This window comes from Eschrichtius robustus, chromosome 16, assembly GCF_028021215.1.
Source record: "Eschrichtius robustus isolate mEscRob2 chromosome 16, mEscRob2.pri, whole genome shotgun sequence".
NCBI lineage: Eukaryota > Metazoa > Chordata > Mammalia > Artiodactyla > Eschrichtiidae > Eschrichtius > Eschrichtius robustus.
The window spans coordinates 11,720,774-11,748,712 of record NC_090839.1 but is presented as its reverse complement, the minus strand read 5'-3'; the positions used below and the strand labels follow the sequence as shown (position 1 = coordinate 11,748,712).

Here is a 27,939-nt window from a genome sequence, read left to right as displayed (position 1 = left end):
TTGGATTGCAAACCACCTTGAACCCAAGCTGAAACAGGAGGGAGAAGGAGAGCAAGAACAGGGCTGTGTCTCCGGTCCCTCTACAGAGGAAGCTAAGGAAAGCCGTAAAAGGCAGCGTTTCTCTATCAGACTTGCTTGGATTCCAATCCGCCTTGCTCATTCCTGGCTGTGTGTCTTAGGGCAAGCCGGTTCACTTCTCTGGGCCTCCACTTCCCCATTCAAGGGTGCTAAGGAGACAAATTCCCTCAGATGGTAGTTTTAAGGATGGAATAAGAAGCCTGCCCCTGCTGTTATCATTATGAATGTTGTTATTTTCTGACAGAAGGGGAAGAGGTTTCTCCAACCCTGAGATCCCATGCTCTTGGTTTGGGTGGGGCTGGGAGCAGAAGAGAGTGAGGGACTCCCAGAATCTCCTCTCCAGAGGGGCTGGAAGGGCTGGGCAGCCCAGGGGTGGAAGCGGCGTCTACCTTCAAGTCCCACGTCCATGGTGACGCTGAATGTTTCGGATGGGAAAACAGTGCACAGTTTTCCAGAAATGCTTGGACGCCACCTCATCAGAAGAGAACGTAGCCTGGGTCCATTACTCCCCCAGAACCACAGCACATTTTAGGCCAGAAATAATAATAACTCGGCTTGTTACGTGGACGCCAGAGAATAAAAATCTAACTTGGACATATAACTCTAACGGGATGGAGAGTGTGACTGAGAAGTTTCACAGATGAGCTTTCAATACGAGCATGGGGGCGGGGGTCCCCAAGCCTCTTTGCTGAGCTCGGCACAGACCCAGGCTTGCAGACTCGGAGAACCTCAGGAACAATTACTGAGCACTCGCCGTGTGCCTCGACTCATTCCACACGAAAAACAGGCTTGGGAGGCGGTTCTATTGTAAGCCCCTCTGTACAGATGGGGAAACTGAGGTGCAGAGAGGTAGAGGCACCAGCCCAGGGTCGAACAGCTAAGAAGAGGCTGAGCTGGGGTTTGAACCCAGACAGTCAGGAACTGGATGAAGCCCACACTCTGACCCACCACAGCCTTCCTTGGGGAAGGCCGGGAAAAATGTTTTGTGTTCTGCAAAATTAAGTGACCATGTCCGGCTGAGGTCACTGGCTGATGGGTGGGAGGTTGCTGATGAGGAAATGGGGAGGGGCGTAAAGGCACCCCAGGAAGCGCCCAGTGTCCCTTTTGCTGGATATTTTCCTTCCTGGACTCTTGGCCTGGCTGTTTCTTGGTGAGTGTGTGTGGGTTGGAGGGTTAGTGAGAGAAGGGAGACCCCGATTCTGGTGCTGGGGGGTGTTGGGATCCAAGGTCAGGTCTGCAGCCCAAGGTCCCTTCTGCCTGGGAGGTGCCCGGGGAAGTGCACGGTCTGTCTACACTCCACCCAGCCTCCTGCCCCAGACTTGCCAACTAGGCACGGCCACTGCCAGCACTGCCTCCCCAGGTTGCCAGTTCTGCTTTGTGACCTGGGTAAGCGTAACAGCCTCTCTGAGCCTCAGTTTCCTCCCTTGGAACGTGGGGATAACCCCCCCCCCCATGCAGTTGGGAGGGATACATGGTTGGGGATGCCACTCTTATTCCCGCTCTTGCTGCCAGCAAGAATCCACGTGGAGTGTCTGCGCGGCCGGGGTTGGGGGGGACACCCCTGGCCCAAGCCCGGTCGGACGTCAGGCGGGAGGGCCCTTGGTGTCGGCCAGGGTTGGCTCCGGCCCGGCTGCCTGCCGGACGGACGTTGGGGGAGGGAGGCCCCTCTCCCGCCAGACTCCTGAGTCACAGTTTCCCGGCGCTGCCAGCACCACGGGAAAGGGGGGAGGTGGGTGGGGACAGGGGGAGGGGAGGGGAGCCTGGGGAGTGGGCGGAGAGCTGAGATCCCAGTTGTGGCTGTTTTTGGGCGGGACGGAGAGAAAACCATCTGTCGGGAGCAAGTCAGATACGAAGGGGGTCCTGCGGTGTCAGAGTGGGATCCTTGCACCCCCGTCCTGGGTTATAGGCAACAAACTCAGTCCCTAAATACCCTAACCGCCGTCCCCCATGTACACACGTACTACACTCGGCTTCATGACCTTCTTTCTGTTTCTTGAATTTGTAGATCAGGTTCCAGCCTCAGGGACTTTGCACTTGCTATTTCCTCTGCCTCAAACACTTCAAGGGACCGGCTCTTTCTCAACCCCAGGCTTAGTTTAGATGTCACCTCCTCAGAGAGGCTCACCCTGACCACCTGAGCTTTCAAGTGTCCTCTTCCTCCTTCCCCTCCCGATTCCTCGAGCTCATCCATTCACTCATTTATCTGCCCCCAGGATACTGAGCACCTGCTGTGGGCCAGGCCTTGTTCTGGGCACGTGGGATATAATAATGAACAGAGCAGCAACCTCCCTGCCCTCATGGAGCTGTCATGCCACCAAGTGAGACAGACCAGCACTGATGAATATGCAGTAACATGGGCTGTCGTAAGGGTCAGGAGGGAAGAATCAGGCACAGGTGGTGGAGCCAGGATGCCAGAGGGAGCGGTCTCCACGTTGGGTGGGGGGTGAAGGAAGTTCTCTCTCAGAAAGTGATGCCACAGAGACTTGAAGGAAATAAGGGAGGGGACCATGTGAGTATCTGGGGAAAGAGTTTTAGGCAGGGGGAACAGCAGGTGCAAAGGCCCTGAGGCAGGAACATGGCTGACATAATCAAGGAGCAACAAGGAGGCCAGTGTGGCTGAAGCAGAGTAGGCGTGGTGGGATGAGGTCAGTGAGGGCACGGGGTGGGCAGATAATCAGGCCGTGGTGAAGATTTGACATTTGCTCTGAGCGAGGTGGCAGCCCCTGGAGGATCTTAAGAAGAGGGGCAACAGAAGTGGTGAGACATGGCCAGATTACAGGTAGATTTAGGGGGAGAACTGTCCTGTCTCAGAGACAGATTAGGGAGAAGGCTAGGGAGAGGGAGTTGCCAGGAAAATGCTTCAGTTGGAATCAGGACCCCTCCAACCCTCCAGGCAGACAGGCAGGGTCCCCCTAGATCACCCTTGTCCTGACAGGCCCAAGCCTTGGACCAGGACTCCGCCCCACAAGTGAATTGGGGTTTTCAAGGTCAGGCTTGAATCTGTGTTGGGCAGAGGGCAGTTTCTCACCAGTCAGCCTTCCCCCATGGAGGCTTTTTGGGGAGAGGGGGCGACCCTAAGTCTTCTCTCTTTCTCTTTCATAACCAGGAGGCTAACCAGGGCCTTGGTCGGGTCTGGGAGGTAGCTTGCGGGGAGGGGGCCAGGACCTTTCAGAGCCTTGCAGGCAGGAGAGGTGAAGTAGAAACCACTAGTGAGGGGGAGAAGCAGCCTGTGGCCAGCCCAACCCCCAACTCCCCAGGCGCGCGCGCGCACACACACACACACAAAAGACTTGGTGTCTCATCCCTCTGGCCATGGTCCCCCCACCTCCAACATGATCAGGCCCATGGGATCCTGTCCAGAGCCGTGACCAGTGAGTCAGCAGGAATCACCCCAGACAGGAGCCAGTACCCTGGTGCCCAGACCAGAAACCACCCCTGACCTGTCCAGCTGGACAGGAACAGGGACCTAGTGGGCGGAAAAGCCCTCAGAGCAGGATAGCTGGGGGGAGAGGCAGTGAGGTAAGACCCCCCCCAGTCCAAATGCAGCTCTCAGCCACCTGCCCCCGATGGTTCCCACTGGGGTCTGGATAATAGTTTGAAGAGGTGGTTTTGGTTCTTCCGTCCAGTACTGTTGAGGCCTTGAGGGTCAGCCTGGCTTTGCTGCGTTGTGTTGAGTTGTCATGGTGTATCAGGTCCATTTCATTGCAGTTTCCGTTCTACTGCGTGTTCCAGTCTGTTCCAGGACCTTCCATTCCTTTGTATTCTATTGTGTTTATTTGTTTAGTCATGCAACATATGTTTATTGAGCACCTAATATGTGCCAGGCAGTGTTCTAGGTGCTGGAGTTACAACTTTGAATAAAGCAAGATCCTGCCCCAGGGAGTTCACAGGGAGACCAGCAACAAACCAAAGAATAGCATCAGGTAGTGGTGAGAGCAGTGGAGAGGAGTGGCAGCCAAAGGACAGATCATAAAATAGAGCTGAACAGGGAGGGGCTGCTTTCAGCAGTGGGATGGAGGGGGGTCAGGACTGGCCTCACTGAGAAGGTGACATTTGAGCAGAGACCTGAAGGAGGTGCGGGAGGGAGCCCCACACCTATCTGAGGGTCAGGAAGAGCATTCCAGGCAGAGGGAACAGCAAGTGCAAAGGCCCTGAGGTAGGAACTTGGCTGGTGTGTTCAAGGAACAACCAAGAGGCCAATGTGGCTGGAGCAGATAACCAAGGGGACAGTAGGAGAGATGGGGTAGGAGAACAAGTCTTCCATGCATTTCAAGCAATTTAAGTGTTTCTAAGAATATTTTCGTCTTTCCCAACAGATTTATAGCAGCAAACCCCACCACCTGAGATGCGTCTGCCGGTATTCTGGTCCAAGCCTTTGCTCTCTGGGGCCTGATCTTGCCAAATGGTCTTCCCGCTGCCTCCCAGAGCTGGGCCAGCTGTAACAGGGCCTGGGACTGGTTCCTTCCTTCCTTCCTTCCTTCCTTCCTTCCTTCCTTCCTTCCTTCCTTCCTTCCTTCCTTCCTTCCTTCCTTCCCTCATGTATTAATTCGTTCCACCAGCATTTACTTAGCTGAAACAGTGAGGAGCAAGATAGACACCATCCCTGCCCATGGGGAGCTCAGAAGTCCAAAAGGGGAAGCCATGATGGAGGATCCCCGAAAAAGCTGCAAACCCGGGCTGCCTCTGAAGAGGGAGGTAACACCCACTCCAACAATAGCAATGAGTACCGAGATCCCTTCCTTTTTCAGAGCCTTTATGGGAATCAGCTCATTCATTCTTACAGCAACTCTTACTGTCCCCATTTCACAGCTGGGGAAACCAAGGCACAGGGATATAAAGGGCAGGGTGGGCAGAACCAGGCTTTGTCCTTGGGTACTTGGTTCTAGCCCTGCCCTCTCAATGCATCCCACTGGGGCTGGTCATCGGGTGTGGAGAGAGGGCCCTTGTTGTCCAGTTAATCCTGTTGTTAGGTGTGAAAAAAGATGTTTTTTGTCTTTTCTGGCCCCACTGCATGGCTTGTGGGATCTTAGTTCCCTGACCAGAGATTGAACCCAGGCCTGGCAGTGAAAGCTCCAAGTCCTAACCACTGGATCACCAGGGAGCTCCTGAAAAAAAAATGTTTAATTGATAAATTGTTGCAAGCACAGCCTGGGAATCCACTGTTGGAGGAGTAGAGGGGAGGGATGGATGTGGGGTTATGTCAGATGGGCAGGCTGGGTGCCATCCGGGGAGCCTTCCTGGAGGAGGCAGATGCCAGGCAGCAGGGAACAAGAGGGACAGAGCTCCCGATGGTGCTGGTGGCAGTGTGGGTCAGCTGGGGTGGCCTTGAATGGCAGGTGCCCGTGTGAGTGCGTGTCTGTGATGTGGGCGCCTGGGATGTGTGTCTGTGTGTGGTGTTGTATATTTCTGTGTATCTATGTGTGTCTGTGCATTGGCATTGTGTGTCTGATTTGGGGCTGTTTGTGCTTCTGTATTCATAGGTGTCTGTGGGTGTGTGCAGTGTGTATGTGTGTTGTGTGTCTGGGATTTTGTGTGATTGGGTATGGGTGTCACATGTCTGTTTTTTTGATCAGGTGTCAGGTATGTGTTGAGTGTTGTGTGTCTGCTGTGTATTTGGGGGTATGTGTGTGCATGAGTGTATAGGAGAGTCTGTGTTCCTGTGATCATTTTATGGTCTGTGACAAGTGTCTGGGTTCCTGTGGGTGCAAGGCCATGGGCAGGACCCTGCCTGCAGACACACCCCAGAGCAGCAGCAATGCCCCTGCATCACAACAGACAGATCGGGGTGGGGAGGGCTGAGTCTGATCCCCAGGGCAGGAGGCTGAGTCCCCCCAACACGAGCCCGCTCCTCGCCATCACCCAAGTAGCCCCAGAGCAGCAGAAGGAGGCCTCAGGCGCAGAACGAGGGTCAGGGCTCAGCTCACCTACCCTTTCTAGGCCTCACAGGGTCCCTGTGGAGTCAGAAGCCCCCATGGAAGGTGTGGAGTGGGTACAGTGGACACTTGCAGGCCTGGGAGTGGAGTACTTGAGCAACTTGGGGGCCATGGGGAGCTCTGGCCTCCTCGGACCTCAAGGCAGACCTGAGTTAGTGCACATGTGTGGTGAGGGCAACTACACACACTTAGCTCACACCAGAGCATGGGAGGAGACCGCGTGCTGTTGTGTGCACAGATGACACACACGTACAAAAGGGTAAGTGTGTGCTCCAGGGTAGACATGTGGGCACAGACAGACAAGAGTATGTAGGGACAAATGTGTGTGCAGTGACGACACACGTGCACACATAGACACATAAGTGCACAGGCAGGTACTTAAATGAGTGAAGAGTGGGGCAATAGGGCTTGGTGGGGACTGTGGTGGGCAGGATTCACTGTCATGCGGGAAAGTCGGCCCATTGCCATGGGAAATGGGAAGTCTGGATTTTGATGGAAATCTGGGGCAAGGAATTGAAGTTGTTTCAAACCCTGTGGGAGCCGAAATGACTCCTCTGTCCCTCTGTGGGTCTGGCTTGGTCCGAGGGCCCTCAGTTTATGGTCTCTGCCTGTTGGCTGAGACTGGGAGCTTGTTATGTGCCCTAGAAAAGTCCCAGGCCTCTCTGTGTTCAGTTCCCTGTGGCCGGGCCTAGGGGAGGACCCATGTGATAGAGGGCTAGGACTGCCTGGGGGAGAGCCAGACCGGGACGGGGAGGCACTGTCCTGCCTGCAAAAGTCATTTCTCACCACCACCTCCACCCCACCCGTCTCCTGGCATCTGTCAGGACCTTGATGGATAAAACATCCTGCCAGTGCTTAGGCCCTCCCCTCCATCCTGAGATAGGCGCCAGCTCTGGATGAGTGGCTCTGGGCACCGGTGGGTGGCAGGGCCGGTGTCAGAGTTGGCCTACAGAATCCCAGAGCGAGGCAGCTCTCAGCAGGCCAGGGTCATTATGGAAGGCTTCCTGGAGGAGGCGGTGGGGCTGGAAGCTGCTGGCCTGGGAGTCAGACACCTGGGCTCAGACTAGACCCCTACAAGGTCAGTGAATATGTCATCTTGGTCACATCTGTGTTCTCAGCTCCCAGACCAGAGCCTGGTACGTAGTAGGCACTCAATAAATTTCTGTAAAATGAAAGAACAGAAAACAATAGCTTGGGACTTCCCTGGCAGTCCAGTGGTTAAGAGTCTGCGCTTCCAATGCAGGGGGTGCGGGTTCGATCCCTGGTCAGGGAACTAAGATCCTGCATGCTGTGCGGCATGGCCAAAAGATTAAAAAAAAAAAGAGAGAGAAAACAATAGCTGTAGAGAGCATTTTCCTTATGTAAGAACTGTGAACAACCCTATGAGGTATGTGCTATTATAATCTCCCGTTTTATATATGAGGAATCAGGCATAGAGCAGTTAAGTCATTTGCCAAAGGTCACACAGCTGTCAAGTGACAACACGGGGTTCAAACCCAGGCATTTCTGCAAAGCATGGTGCACACCATTCTTGAAGGGTTCAATGTCTATCTCTCCCATGGGGCTGTGAAGGCCACAGAAGTGAAGCTTGTCTGATCCCTGCTCATTTATTTTGGCCTGGCACATAGTAGGAGCTCAATAATTATTTGTGGAATAAGTTACAAAAGCCCTGTCTCTTTGAGTCCTCAGACAAGTCACTTCTCTCTGAGCCCCAGTTTCCTCGTCTGTGTGATGGGGCAGTTTGGATGCTGGGAATCTGGGTTCTCCCAGGCCCCTGTCTGGCTGGGCAATGACTGGCCCTGGAGCCTCTCCAACCCTGGATCTCAGGGGTGACCACTCTGATGGTCCCAAACCTGGCAACTCACCCCAGCAGGCAGGTGGAAGAGCTGCTTCTCTGGGCCTGAGGCAGGGCTAAGAACCTGCCAGCTCAAAGCAGGACAGGGCCTGAGCTCACAGGTCCAGCTGCCTAGCAGGTTTGAGCTTCCACTGGGTTAAGCAATGCCCCACCTCACCCCCAAGGAAGGAGATCAGAGCCCTGTTAAATGGAGCACCTGCTGAGTGCCGAGCCCATCCTCTGAAACCTGGCCACCGGCCTGGGGAAGTGGGGAGCAGGGCTGTGCCCATTTTACAGATGGGGAAACTGAGCTTCCCAGAGGGCCATCAATTCACCCAAGATCTCAGAACCCAGAACCTCCTGCTCCAGGCTCTTTCCTCTGCCTGACCCTTCTTTTTTTTTTTTTTTTTTTAATTTAATTAAATTTTGGCTGCGTTGGCGTGAGGGCTTTCTCTAGTTGCGGCGAGCGGGGGCTACTCTTTGTTGTGGTGCACGGGCTTCTCATTGCGGTGGCTTCTCTTGTTGCGGAGCACGGGCCCTAGAGCACGCGGGCTTCAGTAGCTGTGGCTCGTGGGCTCTAGGGCGCAGGCTCAGTAGTTGTGGCGCACAGGCTTAGCTGCTCCACGGCATGTGGGATCTTCCCGGACCAGGGCTCGAACCCGTGTCCCCTGCATTGGCAGGTGGATTCTTAACCATTGCGCCACCAGGGAAGTCCCCTGACCCTTCTTAAGTCAGGGAGGGAGAGGTACAAGAAGGGTCCCCCCAGAGCAGGAGGGGGTCTCATGACCCCACAGTCATCAGGAATGGCAGGCCCCACCCTCTTTAAAGGCCCGGGGTCTTTTTGTAACCACAGGAGCAGCTGAACCTAATTTTCAGATGAGAAAACTGAGGCCCATCTTGTTCTGGGTAGTGAGCGCCGCTTCTCCCCTCGTCCGTCTCCCAGGCCGTGAATGACCCCCTCCAACTCTCAGACATCCCCCCTCCTGGTTCCCTCCCCCTCACCTGCCTCGCTGTGCCTCAAACACACCAGTTGTTCCCTCACCTCAGGGTCCTGGCGTTCAGGGGTCCAGCTGCCTGGGACCCACTTTCTCCTCTTCACTTGGCCACTCCTCCTTTTCTAGGTTTCAGCCCAAAACTCTCCTCTTCAGAGCGCCCTGCAGTCGACCTCACTCTAAAGTCTCTTCCATTTGTCACCCTTATCACGTCTGAATCATCGGGTTGGTTTCTTCCCTTGCTTGTTAATTCTCTGTCTTCCCACTGGAAGGTCAGCCCCTGAGGACCGTCCTGTCTGTCTCATTCTGCTCTATCCCCAAACCCAGCCCCGTGCCTGACAAATCCATATCTGCTGAATAAGTATTTTTCAATGAATTTGGACCTGGCTAAATGCCTGATGCATAGTAGGTTTTCAGCCAAGTTTTCAGCCAAACTGAAAGCAAGTATAGTTTTCAGCTATAGTGACAATGATGGACCAAGGAGGGACAAGTTAGAAGAACAGGAAAAACACACACAGTGGGGTTCTGGTCTTGCTTGCTGTGTGATCTTGGGCAAGTGCCTTGCCCTCTCTGAGTCTGGGCCTCCGTTGTCCCAGCTGGAATAAGGGATGATCACAGATTGCCTCCAGGGTTGCTGGGAAGCCTAGCAAACTCTGTGAAAACTGGAACCAGCCTGCCTTCAGCAGATGCCCACACGCTCCCCACCCCTGCGCCCTGTGGTTCCCCAGCTGGCCAGGGTGAGCGGGGAGGCGGCCTGCCAGAGTGTGTGCGCAGAAAGATGGAAAACTCCCACTTGCTGCTCTCTCCTTAGGCCAGGGCAGGGGTCCACCTGTCCAAGGTCACAGAGCGCAGGCGGGGAGCCGAGGGGGTGGGGATCGGGCGTCCTGGGGTCTCTGAGAACAAACCATCCATTGTAGCCTTGTGGGTGTTGGGGGACTTGAAGGGCCTGAATGAGGGTGAGGAGGCAGGGGCAGGTGTGGGAGCAGGTGTCCACTGTCATCTCTCGACATCACTCCAGGGGGCGGGGAGTGTCCCCATGCCCACCCCAGAACCGGCCTGGCTGGTCGGACATCTGTCCTCTGATGCTTTTGTCAGGAGCCATCACAGACGTGAGCCAGGCCCAGGGTGAGGTGGGTAGAGGGGGATGGGAGGATGGGGAGGTAGAATGTGGGAGGGGCCTGAGGGGTGCTGGGGGAGAGGGACCCGGCATAGAATCCCAGCCCTGCTCCTTCAGGCTGGGGACACTGGGCAAGTCATGTCACTTCTCTGAGCCTCTGTTTCCTCATCTGTAAAGCAAGGCTAAAACTCCCCTCTGTGTGCAGCGTCTGTGCCAGTGAATCTTCCAGGCACATGTGAGGGGCAGGGGATGGGAGGCTCTGAGAAATGCTTTGGGGCCTCAGGCTGCCCACAGCTCAGCCCCCTAAAAGAGTTTATCATTCTTTCACCCAAGAAAAGGTTACTGGGCACCTACTGTGTGCCAGAACCATGCTGGGTGCTGGGGACACAGGAGTGAGTGGGACAGATGAGGTCCCTGTCCTGGGGGGAGAAGGCAGAAAAGCCATAGGCAGAAGAACGAGCAAGAAAATTTCCAGGGAATTCCCTGGCCGTCCAGTAGTTAGGACTCTGCGCTTCCAGTGCAGGTGCTATGGGTTCGATCCCTGGTCGGGGAACTGAGATCATGCAAGCCACACAGCGTGGCCAAAAAAAAACCAAACAAACCCCAAAACAAAAAACTCCAGACGGTGATACAGGCGATGAAGAATTAAATGAAGGCTGTGTTAGAGGGTGACGGGTGGGAGCTGCTTTAGACAGGGGTCAGCGAGGCCTCTCTGACAGGGAGGTGACCTGGAGGAGGAGCGGCTGGGGAAGGCTGGTGGGCTCCAGGCAGCCGGCACCACTGCAAGGGCAAAGGCCCTGAGGTGGGACTGAGAGCTCGTTTTGCGTTTGCAGAGGAACTGCCAGGAGGCCCCTCCAAGAGGGGATCCGGCCTGAGGGGACCCTCCTGCCCTGTTCCCAGGGGCTGAGGCCAAGGGGCAGGGCAAGGGCCAGGCTGGAGGAAATGGGGCCAAGACCCCGGCTGGCAGACTCTCCTGGGACTCCTAATATCCCGAGTGCTGGTGACAAGACCCAGTCCCAGGTGGCAGGGGGTGGGGGCCTGGGCCTCCGTAAACAGCCATGGCTCGTAAAGCTGATCAAAGCAGCGGGCCTGTCCTAGCCCTGGCCACTTCCTGCAGGGCCCAGAGCAGCCCAGCTTGTGGGAAGCAGCCTCTCAGACTTGCTTTGGGGTCTCTGCGTGGCTAAGGGCAGGTCCCTGAGCTTGTCCAGGCCTCAGTTTCCCCACTTACCTCACAAGGAGGGGCTGACTGGAATCTCTGGACAGCCTGTTTCATTCTACATCTTTGACAAGAGCTCAGCTTCTGGAACCGCAGATCTGGGAGTCTGAGTCCCAATCCTGCCACTGTGTGACCTCAGGCAGTGACGCCCCCCCAACTCTGTCCTCAGTTTTCAGCTGGGGTTCATGATAATATCTACTTCAACATCCTAGAACATGGAGTTTATTGATGTAATTTGTACTGATAGTTTCTTGCTTATCTAATGGTAATGGTAACGATCCTCAGGCATCCTAGTGGAGGAGCCATGTCCCAGGCAGCAGGTTTGACAGAGGTTTGTGGAGCAGAGGGTGAGGGTCTGCGCCCCTCAACTGCTCCTTCTGGGCAGGTCTGGGCAAGGGGTGGCCCCAGAGACAAGGATTTCCAGCTTGTCTGGGCCACAGCCCAAGGCCCTGGGCAGCACTTCCCAGGCCTCGTGGCCTCCTGGGGCCTGGCCTGGCTTTGGAATCCTGGGGTTCTCACCAGTTCTCTCTGAGGCTCTGTTTCCTCAGCTGCCAAAGAGGGATGAAAATCCACCTGAGGAAGATTTGTGGTTGAAAACAGACCCAGGATTCTACCATGTCTCCCCACCTCCTCTGCTGCCCTTCTGGTCCAGCCCCATCCTCTTATTGCAGCGACCTCCTCTGGGGCTCCCTGCATCCCCCCCATCCCCCTGCATCCCTCCTCATCCCCCTGCATCCCCCATCCCCCTGCATCACCCCTCATCCCCCTGCATCCCCCATCCCCCCTCATCCCCCCCCCGCATCCCCCCTCATCCCACTTCATCCCTCCTCATCCCCCTGCATCCCCATCCCCCTGCATCACCCCTCATCCCCCTGCATCCCCCATCCCCCCTCATCCCCCCCCGCATCCCCCCTCATCCCACTTCATCCCTCCTCATCCCCCTGCATCCCCCATCCCCCTGCATCACCCCTCATACCCCTGCATCCCCCCATCCCCCCTCATCCCCCCCCGCATCCCCCCTCATCCCACCTCATCCCCCCTCATCCCCCCCCACATCCTCCCTCATCCCACTGCATCCCTCCTCATCCCCCTGCATCCCCCATCCCCCTGCATCCCCCCATCTCCTGGGATCCCCCTTCATTCCCCTGCATACCCCCCCTTATCCACCTATAGTACACTCTCTGCTGGAGAACCTGGGTCAGACCACATCCTTCCCCTGCTCAGAACCCTCCAGGGCTCCCACCCCACACAGAAAGCCCCCCCCACCCCCATGCAGCCCACAGGCCCAGCGTGGCCTCCCCTCACCCTCTCCACCCCTCCCCATCGTTCTCATCCAGCCTCACCACATAAAACTACTAAAGCCCGTGTTCAGACTGCCTTTCCCTGCTCTTATCAGCTTCTAACACACTATATAAAATACCAATTTATGTTGTCTGTCTGCCTCATGTGCATGTCAGCTCCATGAAGGCAGGTTTTTTTTTTTTTTTTTTTTTTTTCTGTTTTGTTCCCAGCTATATCCCCAGTTCCTAAAAAAACGGTTAATAAGTGTTTGTGGAATGCAGGAATGCATCCTCGTCCAGCTCTGGGAGGCAGGCGCTATTGTATTTTGATTTTATGAAGGAGGAAAGTGAAGTTGAGCAAGGCAGGAAGTTGGTGAGTTGCCCAAGATCTCAGACAGCTGGAGTCAGGGCGATAATAATAATAACAGTAAATAATAATAATACAGCTAAGACATATTGGGCTCCTACCATGTGTCAGGCACTGGGATGTTGGAATAGAAGTGGAAGAAAAGAGCCAGGCACACGGTAAGTGCTTTACATGGGATAACTCTTGGAATCCTCAGTGGGACTCTGTAGTAGGAACTATTAAACCCATTTTACAGATGAGGAAACTGAGGCTCAGAGGGATTAAGTAACAGATCTCTAACAATAATAGCTACTATAGCCCCAGTTTACTGAGCTATGCTCTGGGCACGCTTCATATCCGGTATCTCTCTTCTTTACCACACCTTCTACTGTACTTTACAACAGAGAAGCCAGCTTCTGAGAGGTGCTGTAATTTGGCACTGGTTGTAAGATGGTATGAGAGAGCTTGGGCCCGTTTCCCAGGTTCTTCTGCCCCAGGACATACCTGGCACTGGAAGGTGGAGAGGCCCAAATACAGAAGCCCATTGCACATTTGGTGCCTCAGAGCCAGAGGACCTCTCTGGTGCCTTAGTTTCCCTAAGTCTTTTCAGGGTCTGGGGCTCAGGCTGCCCCCCAGCATGGAACTGGCAGGGGTCTTCATTCCTGTTCATAGTTGGGACTCTCCGGACCTGACCTTGGGTCTGCTCTCCGGACCTGACCTTGTCTAGGGAGGGTCTGAAGAAGTGGTGGCAACTCTACTGTGTGACCTAGGGTAAGTTGCTGTGCCTCTCTGAGCTGCCAGCCTCAACTGACTCCATGGAGTCATGGTTTGCTCAGAAGGAGGCTCTGGGAACTACCCATCCAAGGCCTGGCAGCTGGGAGCACCTGCTTCCTGCCTGGAAGGACCAGGAGGAGCAACAGAGCCACCCTGCTCCAGGCCTGTTTCCCTTCCCACCCTGCCCCCTATTAGAGCTCTGCAAGTCCCCAAGAAATGGGGTCCAGCCCTGTCCCCCATCCCATCCTCCACTATTCTGGCTGCCTTTTCTCACTGGGAAAGAGCAGTAAATAATCAGGAGGCCGCATTCTCCAGGCTTCCCAAAGCCAGCATCTGCACCTCTCCTGAATCTGTCTCATTCCACCTTCCCCTGTGGCCTGAAACCGCCCCCTCCCCCCTGCCCCCCCTTCCTGGCATTCAATCCCTGTGATTCAGCCCGTGCCATGGCTCTGCCTCTTCTACAAATTGGGAAAGTGAGGTGCAGAGAGGTACCTGGTGTGGTCCTGAGTCCAAGGAAGCGCCTCATCTTTCCCAGAGGGCCATAGGGATCTTTCCAAAGGCCTCCCCTGTCACACCCTTGCCTGGGGTGATAATGGCTCGTGGGTGGAGCACACTCTGTGTGTACTGTCCCCTACTTTACAGAAGAGGGAGCTGAGCTTCAGAAGGGCACAGCCACCTGTCTGAGGTCATACAGCCGGGAGGTGGCAGAGTTCTGTGACTACAGAGCGGGAGACTGAGGCCCCGAGAGGAGAAGGACCTTGTCCAAGGTCACGCAGGCCCTGTTAGGGTCTAGATCCCCAGTGAGGCTGGGCCAGAGCTGGAAGCACTGGATCCCAGGCAAAGCTTTCCCACGGCCCTGGGGTGTGGGTGGGGGGACTGCCTGGCATTTCCTGTTTGGGCAGGACCTGAGTGGGGTGATGGGGGGAGACTTCCCGTGGCCCCTCCCCCTTCTCAGGAAATAATCCGGACCCAGGGGCCAGGCCCCCGCCTTCCCCAGGATGCAGTGAGGGGCAGAGGCTGGGAGCTGGGTTCCAGGCCTGCTCTCTCTTATTGCCTGTGTGTCCTTGTTCCTGTCCCTCCATCCCATCCCAAAGTCTCTGCATCCTTGGGGGGGTCCCCATTCTTATCATCCAATGAATAGACTCAGCAAAAGTCCCAGGCCCTCGGGAGTCCCAAGGCCGTGACCCTGAAGAATCACTTCCCCCTCTGAGCCTCAGTTTCCTCCTCTGTCAAATGGAGTCATTGTGGGGGTGGAATCAGAAGCGCCAGCTCAGCACGTTGGAACTCCACATCCCGGAGGGAGGGAGTCATCCAGGTCTCGACACTGACCTGGCATGCGGGTTCCCAGATGGAGAATTGAAGTCGTAGAGGTCAGGGGACCCACGTGAGGACACAGCCAGCTGAGACCTCTCCACTGCCATTTCCTGGGAGGCAGCTATACAGCGCCAAGAAGGCACACCATAGTGTTGGATACTCCAAGTTCAAACTTCAGGCCTGCTATTGTCTGGCTGTGTGGCTTCAGGCAGGTCACTCTACCTCTCTGAGGCTTAGTTTTTTCTTCTGCAGAATGGGAGAAAACTAACCTGATGGCAGGACTTAATGAGCTAATTAAGCACGTAAACCACCCATGGCAGAGCCTGGCACCCAGTAGGCCTTCAATTCATGGTAAGTCTTCTTCCCGGGGAGGAGGCTGGGCGAGGTCATCTTGGCTGTATTCAGTGGGGGAAGGGTCAAGAGTCCCAGGTGGGGTTGCTGGGAGAGTGAGGAGTGGTCACTGCCCCACAGCTCTAGGTAAGCAGGACCCGGCTCCTCTGCATCTTGGCCCCCCTTGGTGCTGCCTCTGCTCTCCGGACCTGACCTGGCAGGCCTTGCCTGCCTCACCCCACCACGCTTGCTCACTAGTGCTCTTCTCCAACCACACCGGCCCCTTTTCGGCTCCTCCATCCTCCGACTCATTGCAGCCTCACAGTTTTTGCACCTTCAGATCTCTCTCCCTGGATCTCCTTTTCCCAGTGTTTTTCCTTCTTTAACAGAAATTTTATTTTTACGTTCTATCATTAGAATCTAAAACAGGACCTTGAATCTTTTAGGCATTTAATAAATATTTGGCCCATGAATAAATGAAGAGATTTTGATTTTTGATCTAATTTAAGAGTCTTTGTTTTTTAATAGACCCATTCAACCCATTTACATTTATTGTTTACAGGGATATGTTTGATCTGTGTCATCCTGTATTTTGTTTTCTGTTGACGGAATGATGGAATGAATGAATAAATGAATGAACGAAGCAGAGTAAATTCTAGGTTGCTGGGGTGGGCTAGAATTGGGGTTCTCCAAACTGCCCTGGGCCATTCAGGGTAGGAAGAACATGGAACTGACCCTGGTTCCCTCACTCTTGCAATTATTTATTCCGCTGCCCTTAGACCCCAGACAAGGGCTTATCGTCCATCTCTCCCAGGTGTCCCCCATCCCTTCCCTCCTACCCCCACCTCCCCTCAGGAAGTGCCAGGTTTATGATTCTGGGTTCTGAAGCCAGATCCCCCATTAACAGGAGGCATGGTCTTGACTTACCTCCCGAGTCTTCATTTCCACACTTGTAAAATAGGGGTCACGGTATTAGCTTCCGACAGTGATGATCGTTGGGAGGATTAAATGAAAGAACTTGGGTCAAAGGGCTTAGCACTGTGCCTGGCTTGGAGTAAGAGCTCAGTAAGCATTAGATTTTATTATTTTGTTGTTGTACCTCAGTTTCCTTCAATTGTAAATGAGGCTGCTTGTCATTTCCTTCTAAGTACCTCAGGATCCTGCCTCAAAGTCTGGAGTTGGAGAGCTGTTCAGTCTACACTCTCATCTCCGTCTCCCCAAGCCCGCAGACACGGTCATCTTCCAGGACTCGAGGGGGTCCACAGAGGCCTGACCCACCACCAGGAACTGGGGAGAGGAAACAATACCAGCTGTAAAGAGAAGTTCATTCCTTCCCCCTGGCCACACCAGCATTACCCCATCACACAGATGAGGAATCTGAGACTCACTGGCTCATTTAATCCACAGACGCACCCTGAGCACCTACTGTGTGCAGGCTGTGCTGGGCCCTCTCCCACAGGGCTCACAGCTTAGCGGGGAAGACAGGGAGAAAACAACTCACCCTGTAGGATTTAGATCAAGTGCCTTGCCCAGCCCATAAATGGCTCCCAGAGAACCTACCAGCATCCCTGCTTGTGGGGGTGGACGGGGGACTGTTCCCTTTCCACAAAAGGAGAAAGCCAGGCCAGAGGGGGGCATCCCGTGCAAAGCCTCCAGCTTCCTAGGGGTGTGGCAGCCTTCCTGCCTTTGCATGGCTGGTGCCTCTGCCGGGAAGGGAAGAGTCTTCGCGGTCGCCACGGATCCGGCTCTGTGTTCAGGGCGTCACTTCCTCAGAGACCCTTCCGGGATGGGAGGGCAGGGTCAGCGCCCCAGGGTTTCCTCTTGTATAACGTGTGTCCCACTCACTCCCGCGGCTGTCCTCGCTGAGCCTCCTGAGGAGATGCAAACTTTGCGTTGCCCAATGAGCCGCTGCAGGGTCACACCTCCACCAGGAGACACTCCCACCCCCCAGAGGTCCAGCCACTTGCTACAGGTGCCCACGGCACCCAGAGCCTCATCCCCCTGCGCCTTCTCCAGCTGCAGTTCTGCACTTTGTTTGCAGGATGACTGCGTTGGTGACTAGCATCCTCTATATATTTTTAAATTTTTTTTCTTTTTTTTTGGCCACGCCACGCAGCACGTGGGATTTTAGTTCCCCAACCAGGGATCAAACCCGCGCCCCCTGCATTGGAAGTGCGGAGTCTTAACCACTGGACTGCCAGGGAAGTCCCAGCATCCTCTTTAGAACATCAGCTCCTCGAGGACAGAGATCTCTGCCTGTTCCATTCACCATTGTGTCTCCCAGTGCCTAGTACAGAGCCTGGCACATAGTAGGTGCTCAATAACTATCTGTGGAAAGAAGGCAGGAAGGAAGGAAAGAAGAAAGGGAGGGAGGGGTTGCAATTCATTTATCCAGTTTTGCATTTGTTTGTTCAGCAAGTACTTATTGAGGGCCAGCTGTATGCTGGTTCTGGGGAGAGAGTGGTGACAGCACAGACAGGTGTCCTGCCCTCAAGGCGCTCGCTGACTTTCTGGTCGCTGTCAGCAATTGTGATATCAGCTGGTGAAGACTATGAGGAAAGGTGGAGCCAGGAGAGGGGCTGCTGGGAGGAGGGGTCAACCGAACTGGCAGAGGCAGGGGTAGGCTTGGGGCTCCCCCCACCCCGCCCCTGCTGGCAGATGCTGGGGCTGTCGTAACTGCGGGCAGCTCGGGTTGCCAAACGCCGCCACAGCTGCGTCACTGAGAGCCTGGAGGGCCCAGAGGCTGAGGGGGGCTGGGAGGGGCCCCCTCACCCAGGCTGGTTTCAGCCCCGAGTCAGACAGAGCTGGGTCAAAGGTCAGCCCCGTGTCCACTGTTAGTCACTCTACGTAATGTGGCTGTGTGGCTACGTGCTGTTGCGGATTGCTTGCGAAAAAAGTCCAGAAATAATGCATGAGCAGCCACATTCCCACCTCCAAGAGAGAAATGAAACATGCGGAGACCGTGGGAGACCCCACCCTCCCTCCAAAGGTGACTTCATCCTGAATTTGACATCTGTGACCCTGTGTGTGACTTCACAATGTTACCTTCCTGGGCCTACCTCTGTGTGTCCCTGGGCAAGTCACTTAACCTCTCTGGGCCTTGGTTTCCTCACGTGTAAGATGGGAAAGCTAACAGTCCCTCCCTTGGAGGACTGGTGAGAATAAACAAGCCATCTGCGTAAAGTGCTCAGATGAGGGCCTGGCACACAGGAAGCGCCACGTAAGTGCTGGCTATGATCATTATTGTCATTGAACACCCAGAAGAGGGGACAGAGAGCCGTCACTTGTGTCAAGGTCACTTCGGGTGGTGCCAGGGTTCACATCAGCGGCTGGCTCTGGAGTGGTGTCGCTCAGGTGCCCAGGCACTAATTCTGGTTCATTCTGTTCCACTTCCTGTTGGGTTTGCCTTTCCCACCAGCTTTGAAAAACCGGAGCCTGTGCCTGGCTTGTTCTCTGCTGTCACCCTGCAGAGGGTGACAGCCCAGGGTCTGGAGACTGAAGGATGGGTTTGTGGAGCGAATGAAGGGGGCTGTCTCCTCATCTGTATGATGGGTCTTGCAGGCCCAAGGAATGAGAAAGTGCCGAGTAGTGTAGGTGCTTTATAAACCCTTCTGTATTTCCTCCCCTCCCAGCTGTACTCCCCTCCCCCTCCGCTCAGGGCTAGGCCTGGACCCCACTCACTTCAGGACAGGCATTCTGCTGACAGATTGCTCCCCACTGACTCATTCATTCATTCATACCTTCACACTTTCAACAAATATTTTGAGCACCTACTGTGCTCCAGTCTCTGCTCTAGGCTCTGGGGATACCGAAACGAATAAAACATGTAAAAATCTCTGTCTTCCTGGAGCTGATATTCTGTCAGGAGAGACAGCCATCAGACAACAGTGTGATTCAAGCGAAGATTCACAGGGGCCCGGGCAGCAGGGATCAGGGGAGGCCCTGCCTACCTCAGTCTCGGGGTTTGGGGAAGGCTGTGAGCTCAGACCAGAAGGATGAGGAGAAAGTTAGCCAGATGAAGGGTGAGGAGGCTATCCCAGGGGCAGGGACCGGCCTGTGCAAAAGCCTGCGGGTGAGTGGGCATGGCAATTTGGGGACCTACCTGTGGCTTGGCCTGGATGGAGGGGAGGGAAAGGGAGGGTGATGGGGGTTGAGCTGGAAGAGGCCTGACTTGATTTAGGTTTTACAAGGTTTGCTCCAGCTGCAGCATGGAGCTGGGACTGGAGGGGTGAGGCTGGAGGCGGGAAGACTGGAAGGGAGCCTGGAGTCCTGTCCACCCATCAGAGGAGAACAGGAGGGCAGGCTTCATGCAGACCAAGGAACCCTGGATGTGCCGGGTGGGGCCTGGGTTTCCCTGGAAACAGGCCCAGGATGTGGCAGCTGAGGCTTCCTCCCTTCTTCCAGGGAACTGGATCAGGGGTCAGCATCACCTCCGTCCGCCACAGAAGACAATTGGGCAGTGGCCCTCCGCCCTTGCACTGCTCACCCCTGTGACTGGCCAGGCCCTTCTGAGAATGGACCTCCCCCCAGTTCCATGTGGCATGACCTCACACGAGGGTGTTCACGGCACATTTAACACCAGCCCAACATGGAAACAACCCAGTGGTGCATCACCCAAGGCCCCGTCAAAACCACCAGATCCATCCAGACAGCGGACTATTTTGGAGCCTCGGGAGAGGCTGGACGGTGAAGGGTTTCGGAGCACAGACCTGGGAGCCCAACTGCCTGGGCCTGAATCCCTGCTCTGCCAGTCACTGCTGTGTGTCACTGGGCAGGTGCCTTGCCGTTCTGCGCCTCAGTTTCCCCATCTACAAAATGGGGATGATGAGAGTGATAGAACTTCCCAATAGGAGCACTTCACTCTTATGATTCATTAATTAATCCATGTAAAGTACCTGGAACTGTGCCCAGCACATAATAAGTCCTCTAGAAACCTTTGCTGCCATTATTATTATTATTATTATTATTATTTTTTTTTTTTTTTTATTTTTTGGCTGTGCTGGGTCTTCGTTGCTGCATGTAGGCTTTCTCTAGTTGCGACGAGCAGGGGCTACTCTTCATTGCCGTGCGCGGGCTTCACATTGCGGTGGCTTCTCTTGTTGCGGAGCACGGGCTCCAGGCGCACGAGTTTCAGTAGTTGTGGTTCGCGGGCTCTAGAGCGCAGGTTCAGTAGTTGTGGCGCACGGGCTTAGTTGCTCCGCGGCATGTGGGATCTTCCCGGACCAGGGCTCGAACCCGTGTCCCCTGCACTGGCAGGCGGATTCTTAACCACTGCGCCACCAGGGAAGCCCTGCTGCCATTATTAATCAGCAATCATATTAACATTATGATTATTTGCAGCAGTAGTGGTAGAAATATGGATTAATCCAAGGGAGAAGTGGCAGGACAGAACGTAAAGTGGGCTGCCGGTTGCAGAAAAAGGCAAGAAGAATAACTAGATAGATGTGTGTGTAGACGCTCACACCACCTCAGAAGGAGCTCCTAGACACTGAAAACATTCGATTTGTCTGGTTGGGGAGTGGGGACCTGCGGGGAGGAGGGGAGGGACACTGACTTCTAGCTCTATGCTTTTTACACCCTCTGTGCTGTTTGAGCTGTGTGTGTGTTTCCTCTGTGCACTTGTATATATATTCAAAACCAAACATGCCAGAAAGCAATTCTGCTCGAGGTTTCCTCCAGGAAGGCCCCAGCTCTCCCCCCGCCCACGCTCTCCATCCACCCCCGCATCCTGGCCTGTGTGTGGCCCAGCCTCCCCGCTGCCGGTTTTCAGAGCTCTAGGCCCTGGAGCAGGTCCGAGCTGGAGTGCCCTGCAAGAAAGGGGGCTCCTCGGAGACCCCCAGAGCGGCCTTGGCTCCGGGTGGTGCAGGGTGTGGGGTTGGGGGGGCTCCCGACCCACTGACGGGAACTCTGAATACTCCCCAGCCTGGGCCGCTAATCGCTTCCAGATTGGCGGGGTCAGGGCCAGGGCCGCCGCCGCCTGGCTCCATAAACAGCCCGTCGCTCCAGATGGCGGCTGGCTCCAGCCTGGCGAGCAGGTTCACGGGGGACTGGGGGGTGGCAGCAGGTGGAGGACCCCCACCCTGCCTGGTTGGGGCAGGGATGCCCCCGCCAGCCGGCCTTGGCTGCCGCTCATCCCCACTGCCCTGAGTCAGGATGCTGGGCCAGAAGGGGCTGTAGCAGTTGAACCCATTGCTCGGAGGAGAGAAACCGAGGCCCAGAAGGGGCAAGGGACGGTTCCAGGTTGGTGGTTGACAGAGATGTGAGGCGGGGGCTCCTGAGGGTTGACCCTGGGTTTGCTTGTGTCTGTGAATCCAGCACACAGTTGGGGGCGCAGTAAAGACCCAAGGAAGGAAGGGAGGAAGGAGAGCAGGAGGGAGGGAGGCATTATGGCCTCTTGGGTTCAAATTCTACTCTGGCTTTTAGTCCCTGAGGGAATAAGTTAGTTTTGCTTTCTGGGCCTCAGTTTCTTCATCTGTGAAATGAGGATGGCTAGAGCACAGACCTTGCCGATTGCTGGAACAGTGACCAGGCTCTCGTGAACTTCTGGGCAGTGCGGGCTGTGTACGTTGCAGGTGCTCAGTTCTGTCTTTCTCTCTCCCTGAGCCTCCTTTGATTCCTGCTTCTCCTTCCCCGCCCCCGCCCCCCCCCCCACCCCCCGGGAGCACGATAGCCTCCTCTAGGAAGCCACCCTGGCTTCCACTCAGACCTCTTCCTTTGTGCCAGGCTTTGTGCCCTTCCCGTGGCCTCACTCACAGAGCCTCCCCAGCTCCACGTCATGACTGGTACCTGTGCTATTGCCCCTCTGGCAGATGAGGACATGGAGGGTCAGGAGGTACCTGTGCTGTTGTCCCTGCCCCGTCATGGAGGCAGCAGGACACGGTGAGGGCCTCACTGCCAGGAAAATGCAGAACTCGCTGTGACTGGAGAGGCTTCACCTGGTCTGAAGTCAGGTAATGTGGCTGCTTCCTGCCCCCACTCACCAACCTCTTGGCACATGAGGTGAGGACCCCGGCCTGCTGCCCCCAGGCAGGCAATGGGTTGTGATCCCTAGGGAAAGGAGTGTGGAGCCCTGGCCTGGAGCCCAGGCTGGCCCTGGATGTCCCTTGGGTGGCTGGACGGTAGCCTCGACAGCTGAGCAGGGACGCAGCTCCTTGAGTGAGGGCTGAATCCCCCGTTTTTCACCATCTTAACCCTCATACCCAGCACAGAACACCCTGAGTTCAGCTTTGTTGAATGAGTGACTGAGAAGTCATAGTATCAAGCATTTATAAGCCAGGCACTCTTCTGAGCAATTGACTGAGGGTAACTTCCCTTTTATAAAATTTAATTTAATTTTTTGGCCGTGCCATGCAGCATGCAGGATCTTAGTTCCCTGACCAGGGATCGAACCTGGGCCCCCTGCAATGGAAGCGCAGAGTCCTAACCACTGGACCACTAGGGAATTCCCAGGGTAACTTCTTTAATATTCACATAACCTGCTGAGGGAGGGACTATTGTAATTTCCATTTTACAGAGGACAAAACAGAGGCTCAGAGAGGTTGAGTGCCTTGCCCAAGGTCACACAGCTGGAGCTGGGATTTGAACCCAGGTCTTCTAGCTCCAGTACACACACTCTCAGCCACCTGTTTCCCCTCCCAGGGCAGCAGTGAGCCTGCAATGAGTTCAGTGCCCCGCACATAGTAGGTGCTTTCCCACGCTCCCCCCTCCCCCCATCTCCATTGCCCGGCACCTGGATTCAGATTTCGGCCCAGCCTCGAGGTCAGCGGCCCGTTCTGCCCTGTGCCGGGAGGAATGTTCGTGGTGGCCTCGTCCTGGGTCCGAGAAGAAAGGCAGCCTTGTGGGCGAAAGGTGAGCTGCTGGGTGGGCGCGGGGCTGTTTACCCAGTGCCGGGCGTGTGGCTCGGGGTGGCGCCGCTGTCAGCCGCGCCGGCTGCCCCAGGCCTGTGCTGGCCTCCAGATGTGAGCTGGCTCCAGCCGGCCGGGCCCCCCCACCCTGTGCACAGAGGGACTTTATCAAAAGCGGCTGTGAGGAGGCCCGGGAGGCCGCCTGGCTCCAGCCTGCTGGCTCCACGCCCCGGGCCTGCAGAAGCCCGGCGAGTGAGCTGGAGCTGCTGTGCCCAGGACTTGATGTGCTCCACCGCCAGCTCCTCTGCTCTGCTCCGGGCCTCTAGGGGCCCAGACGAGGGGTGCAGCCCTCTGTTCCAGGAAACCGAAGCTCCAGGAGCAATCTGGAGGGGTGACAATGCAAGAAAACTTCTTTTAAATTAATTTTCTACATCCCTGAGGGGAAAGGTAACCCACACAGAAAACAAAGTACAAAACTCAGTTAAAATTCAAGGGGTGCTAAGTGCATAGCAAAGTGAAGACACTCGTGGGAAGGATAAATTGCAGGTTCAGAACAGCAGTTCCTGTGAGCCGGGAGGAAAGTAACTGGGAGCGGTTACTGGGGTGCAGTTCTCTCCACAGTGTCTTTCTTGGGTTGTGTGGTGAGGGTGTTAGTCTTTATGTTTTCTTTGTTGGCCTGAACTATTTTGAATTAATAAATAATAATAACTGGAGGGAAAAAAAAAAAGAATAAAACCAAGACTTCTTCCTGCTTCTGACCCTTAGCCCTGCCCCTGTTAAGAGCGTCTTCCAGTACTTTCCAGGGGTTGTCTGAGAATCCACAAACAAGTCCACATCTCTTCTCATTCCTATGTTGTTTTCCTATGTTGTTTTTGTTTTACAAATAGTATCAAGATATACATTGTACAGCGCCAGGCTCTTCACAATATATCCTGGGCACCTCCCTGCAACTTTGTTCTTTTTCACAGCTGCGTAGTATTCCACCATGGGAAGGCACCTCAGCTTATTCTCCAGGCTCCCCTTGATGAACTTTTAGGTTGTTGCCTGTTTTTGCTACCACAGACCACGCTGAGGTGGACCCCACCCCCATCCATGTCTTTGGGGACTTAGGCAAGTATTTCCTTTTTTTTTTTAGGCAAGTATTTTCTAGATGATCAGCTCTTAGAAGAATCTCAGAGGAGTCCTATTTACTCTTCTGACAGTCGCGCTAATTTGCCCTCCCTGAAGTTTGTTTCCTTGTGTCAGCCCACCAGCGATGCTGCCGACAGGAAACTGAGACCCAGAGCCAGTCAGCTGTTCTGCGGGGTGAGCGGGGGAACAACCTCACAAGGAATCTCTCCTAAAAAAAGACAAGTCAAAACACCCCTTTCTTGGTTTTGTTTCCCTTTGAATGCAAAAGAGAAACATGTTCACTGCAGAAACTTTAGAAAATAAAGAAAACCGCAAAGTTAGAAAATAAAGCCTCCCTCCCCTCGACAGCCACCCCCGCCCCCACCCAGCCCGCCACCAGGGGCTGGATGCAGACCAGGGTTTGGGCCTCGGGGTGGGCTGGCTTCCTCTCCATCCCTATGCCTGACTTGCTGTGTGACCTCAGGCAAGTCAATCAGCCTCTCTGGGCCCCTGCGTTCTCATCTGTAACTGGGGCTACCAAGGGCTCCAGCCTTGAAAGGCTGCTGTGAGAATCAGATGAGATCACGTGGGTAAGGGGTGGCCCAGCATAAAGTGCTTCGTAAGGGGAGGCTGTGACAAGTTCTCCCTGCACCCGTGCAGCCAAATCCAGGACTTTCTTTATATTCGGATTTTTTTTTTTTTTTTTTTTGGCTGCACCTCAAGGCATGCAGGATCTTAGTTCCCCGACCAAGGATCGAACCCGTGCCCCCTGCAGTGGAAGGACAGAGTCCTAACCACTGGACCACCAGGGAAGTCCCCGAATCCAGGACTTTCTCATTGACCCTCCCCCTCAGTGAGCTCTGGTATTTTATTCCTGCTCCACCAAGGCCCGCAGCCTGATGACTCCCAGGACCCACACGTCCAGACCCAGCTCCATTCCCACCCGACACAGATCACACAGCTCCCGCCTCCGTGCTTCCTGGACCCAGTGGCTCAGCCAGAAAACCCCCATCCAACCTGTCAGCACCTCCTGTCTGCTCCTGCTTCAAACTAGATCCAGAGCCAACGGCTTCTCCCCAACACCCACCACCAGCTTCCCTGGCTGGACTGTCGCAGACCCACCCTCACAGGTCTCCTCACTTCCCGCCTCGCTCCCTGATAATCTCTCCTTGCAGGCTAACAGGGCGATTTGCCCCCCACCCCCGGGGGACGTGTGGTCATGTCTGGGGACATTTTGGTTGTCACAGCCGGCAGAGGGGATGCTAGTGGCATCTGGAGGGTGGAGGCCGGGGGGCTGCCAAACCGTCCTCCAGTGCCTGGACAGCCCCACGACTGAGAACGATCTGACCCCAACATTAATAGGGCTGAGGATGAGGACCCTGTGTGAGATCCAGATCAAGTCTGTTCTGTGCTCTTACCTTCCACGGCTCCCACCCACCTCATCCAGAGAACAGCCAGAGTCCTCTCAGCGGCCACAAGGCCCCATGGGACATACTCCATCGCCTCCCTTCCCTCCCGCCCTCCTGCCCTCCCACCCTTAGCTCCAGCCACATCAGCTCCTCCCTCTTCCTTGGACCTGAAGGCAACCTCACACCACAGGCCTTTCCTCTGCTTTTCCCAAATGTTCTTTCCCAGACATCTAACTTTCCCTCCTCCCCTTCTGACTCTCTGTCGAATGTCACCTCCTCCAGGAGGCTGCTCTGATCTCCTTATTTAATATCTGCCGCTCCCTGAACCCTTCTGCCTTCTTTCTCCCTGGCACTGGGTCCCAATATCTTACTGATTTGTCTGTGTCTGTCCCCCAACCTAGAACACAAGCTCCATGAGGGAGAGACAGGGCTGGTCTTATTTACCACTGAGCAGGTAGCATGGCCTCCAGCTCACAGTAGGTGCTCAATAAGTGCTCATGGATTGACCAGTGGACCCTACCTTGCAAGTTCCTGATGTCTGGGCAGCAGCTGTGGACAGAAGACCCGGATGCTGAAAGCTGGCCCCTGGAGGAGTGGAGGCCCAGAAGGAAATTCCCTGAGGCCACGGGCTGGAATTTCCCACATCCCTGCAGCCACACCTCGCCCTGATTGCACTAAGGGGTCCCCTCGCCAGGGACAGCAGCAAAGATGGAGGAGACCCCACAAGCAACTCCCCAGCCACCACCAGCATTCATGGAGCACCAACTGTATGCCCCAGTCTAGACTGGGCAGCATAGAGATTGTACCCCAGTGAATTCCTGGGGGCCAGGGGCGGTCACTTAATCATCTCACTGTCTCCAGGGCCTAGCATTGGCCATCCATGTATTCAAACATTATGGAGCACCTACTGTGTACCATTGACTATGCTGAGTGCATCTACCAGATAATTTCCAGACAGCGGACTTATGGAGGGGAGAAAGTCACTGCATTTTTCTATCAATGCTTTCAATTATTATTATTATTTGTTTACAGAAAGCATTCTTTTTGTAAATAAATAGACTTGAAGAATCCCAAGTTAAAAAAATACAACCTTACCACCTACTGATGCTGGGCAGAAGTTTAGGGGTCCTTGGGCGCCCAGAGTGGGCACCTGTGGGGTCAAGGAGGCTCCCAGGAGGTGAGTCCTGAGCTGAGGCCCCCCAGGTCGAGTATGAGGGGACTAAGAAGGGGGAGGAAGGCCACTGCACAGACCTGGGGGATGCAGCCAGTCGGCTGGGGGGATGCTGATGGTCTGGCCCCAGCCCAGCCGAAGGCTCCACCTCTGGCCGTGCGTGTCCCGAGTCCAATATTTCCTGGTGGAGTTTACTGCACCACCATTTCTGTAATTATCTGCTTCTGTCTCTCCCCAGCCCACCTCTGAACTGGAACTCCATGAGGGCTGAGCCTGCCCTGTCTGGTTCACTACTCTGTCCCCAGGGCCTGGAGCACACAGTAGGCGCTTGTAGTGAGTTGAATAGTGTCCCTCCCAAATTCACGTCCACCCGGAAGCTCAGTATGTGACCATATTTGGAAACAGGATCTTTGCAGATATCATTAGTCCAGGATCTTAAAATGAGATCATACTGGACTGGGGGGCCCTTAGGCCAGCAACTTGTGTCCTTATGAGAAGAGGACACAGACACACAGAAGGCCACGTGAAGATGGAGGCCAAGACTGGAGGGCCGCGTCTGCAGGCCAAGGAACGCTGGGAGCCCCCATGAGCTGGAACAGCAGGGGAAGTTTCTTTCCTAGTGCCTTCAGAGGGGGCATGGCCCTGCTGACACGTTGATTTTGGAATTTTCCAGAACCATGGGAGAATATATTTCTCTTGTTTCAAGCCACCAAGTTTGTAGCAATTTGTTACGGCAGCTGCAGGAAATACGTACAGGTTCCTTGTATGGATGATCAAGTGAACAGAGGGATGAGCCACGAGCAGCTCAGCTTTGGTGGGCGGTCCAGGGCCAGTCGGGTGTGGCCAGATGGCTGTTTGCCTTCATCCTTTATGACTGGGTTTGCAGACTGGGGTGCCTGCTTGGACTTCGGGGTGGAGGGAGCTAGAGGCCATCCAGCCAGTGAGGGAGTGGGTGTGAGGAGACGTTGAAGTCGTCCAGCTAAAGTGACAAGGAAATCAGTTTCTGCAGGTGCCACCCCCCGCCCCATCTCCAGAAACTCATGTCCACACCCAGCTTGGACACCGGGGGCTGAGGTTCTGGGTACCTCACCACCCATGATGCTGATGCCTTTCAGATATGCTGCAGCCAGCGCTTGTCCCCACTTCCTGGACACTCCGCAGACTGTCCACCCAAATAACTCTCAGCACCTT

The 27,939-nt window shown here is 55.1% G+C and overlaps 1 long non-coding RNA gene across 1 annotated transcript; it reads left to right on the top strand.

Moving 5' to 3' along the window:
- The first annotated feature begins 1,148 nt into the window (after positions 1-1,148).
- LOC137750573 (uncharacterized) lies at positions 1,149-19,729 on the top strand. Its single transcript, XR_011070484.1, has 3 exons — positions 1,149-1,228; positions 15,137-15,235; positions 19,619-19,729. It is a non-coding gene; the product is annotated as an uncharacterized lncRNA (long non-coding RNA).
- Positions 19,730-27,939: the final 8,210 nt, after the last annotated feature.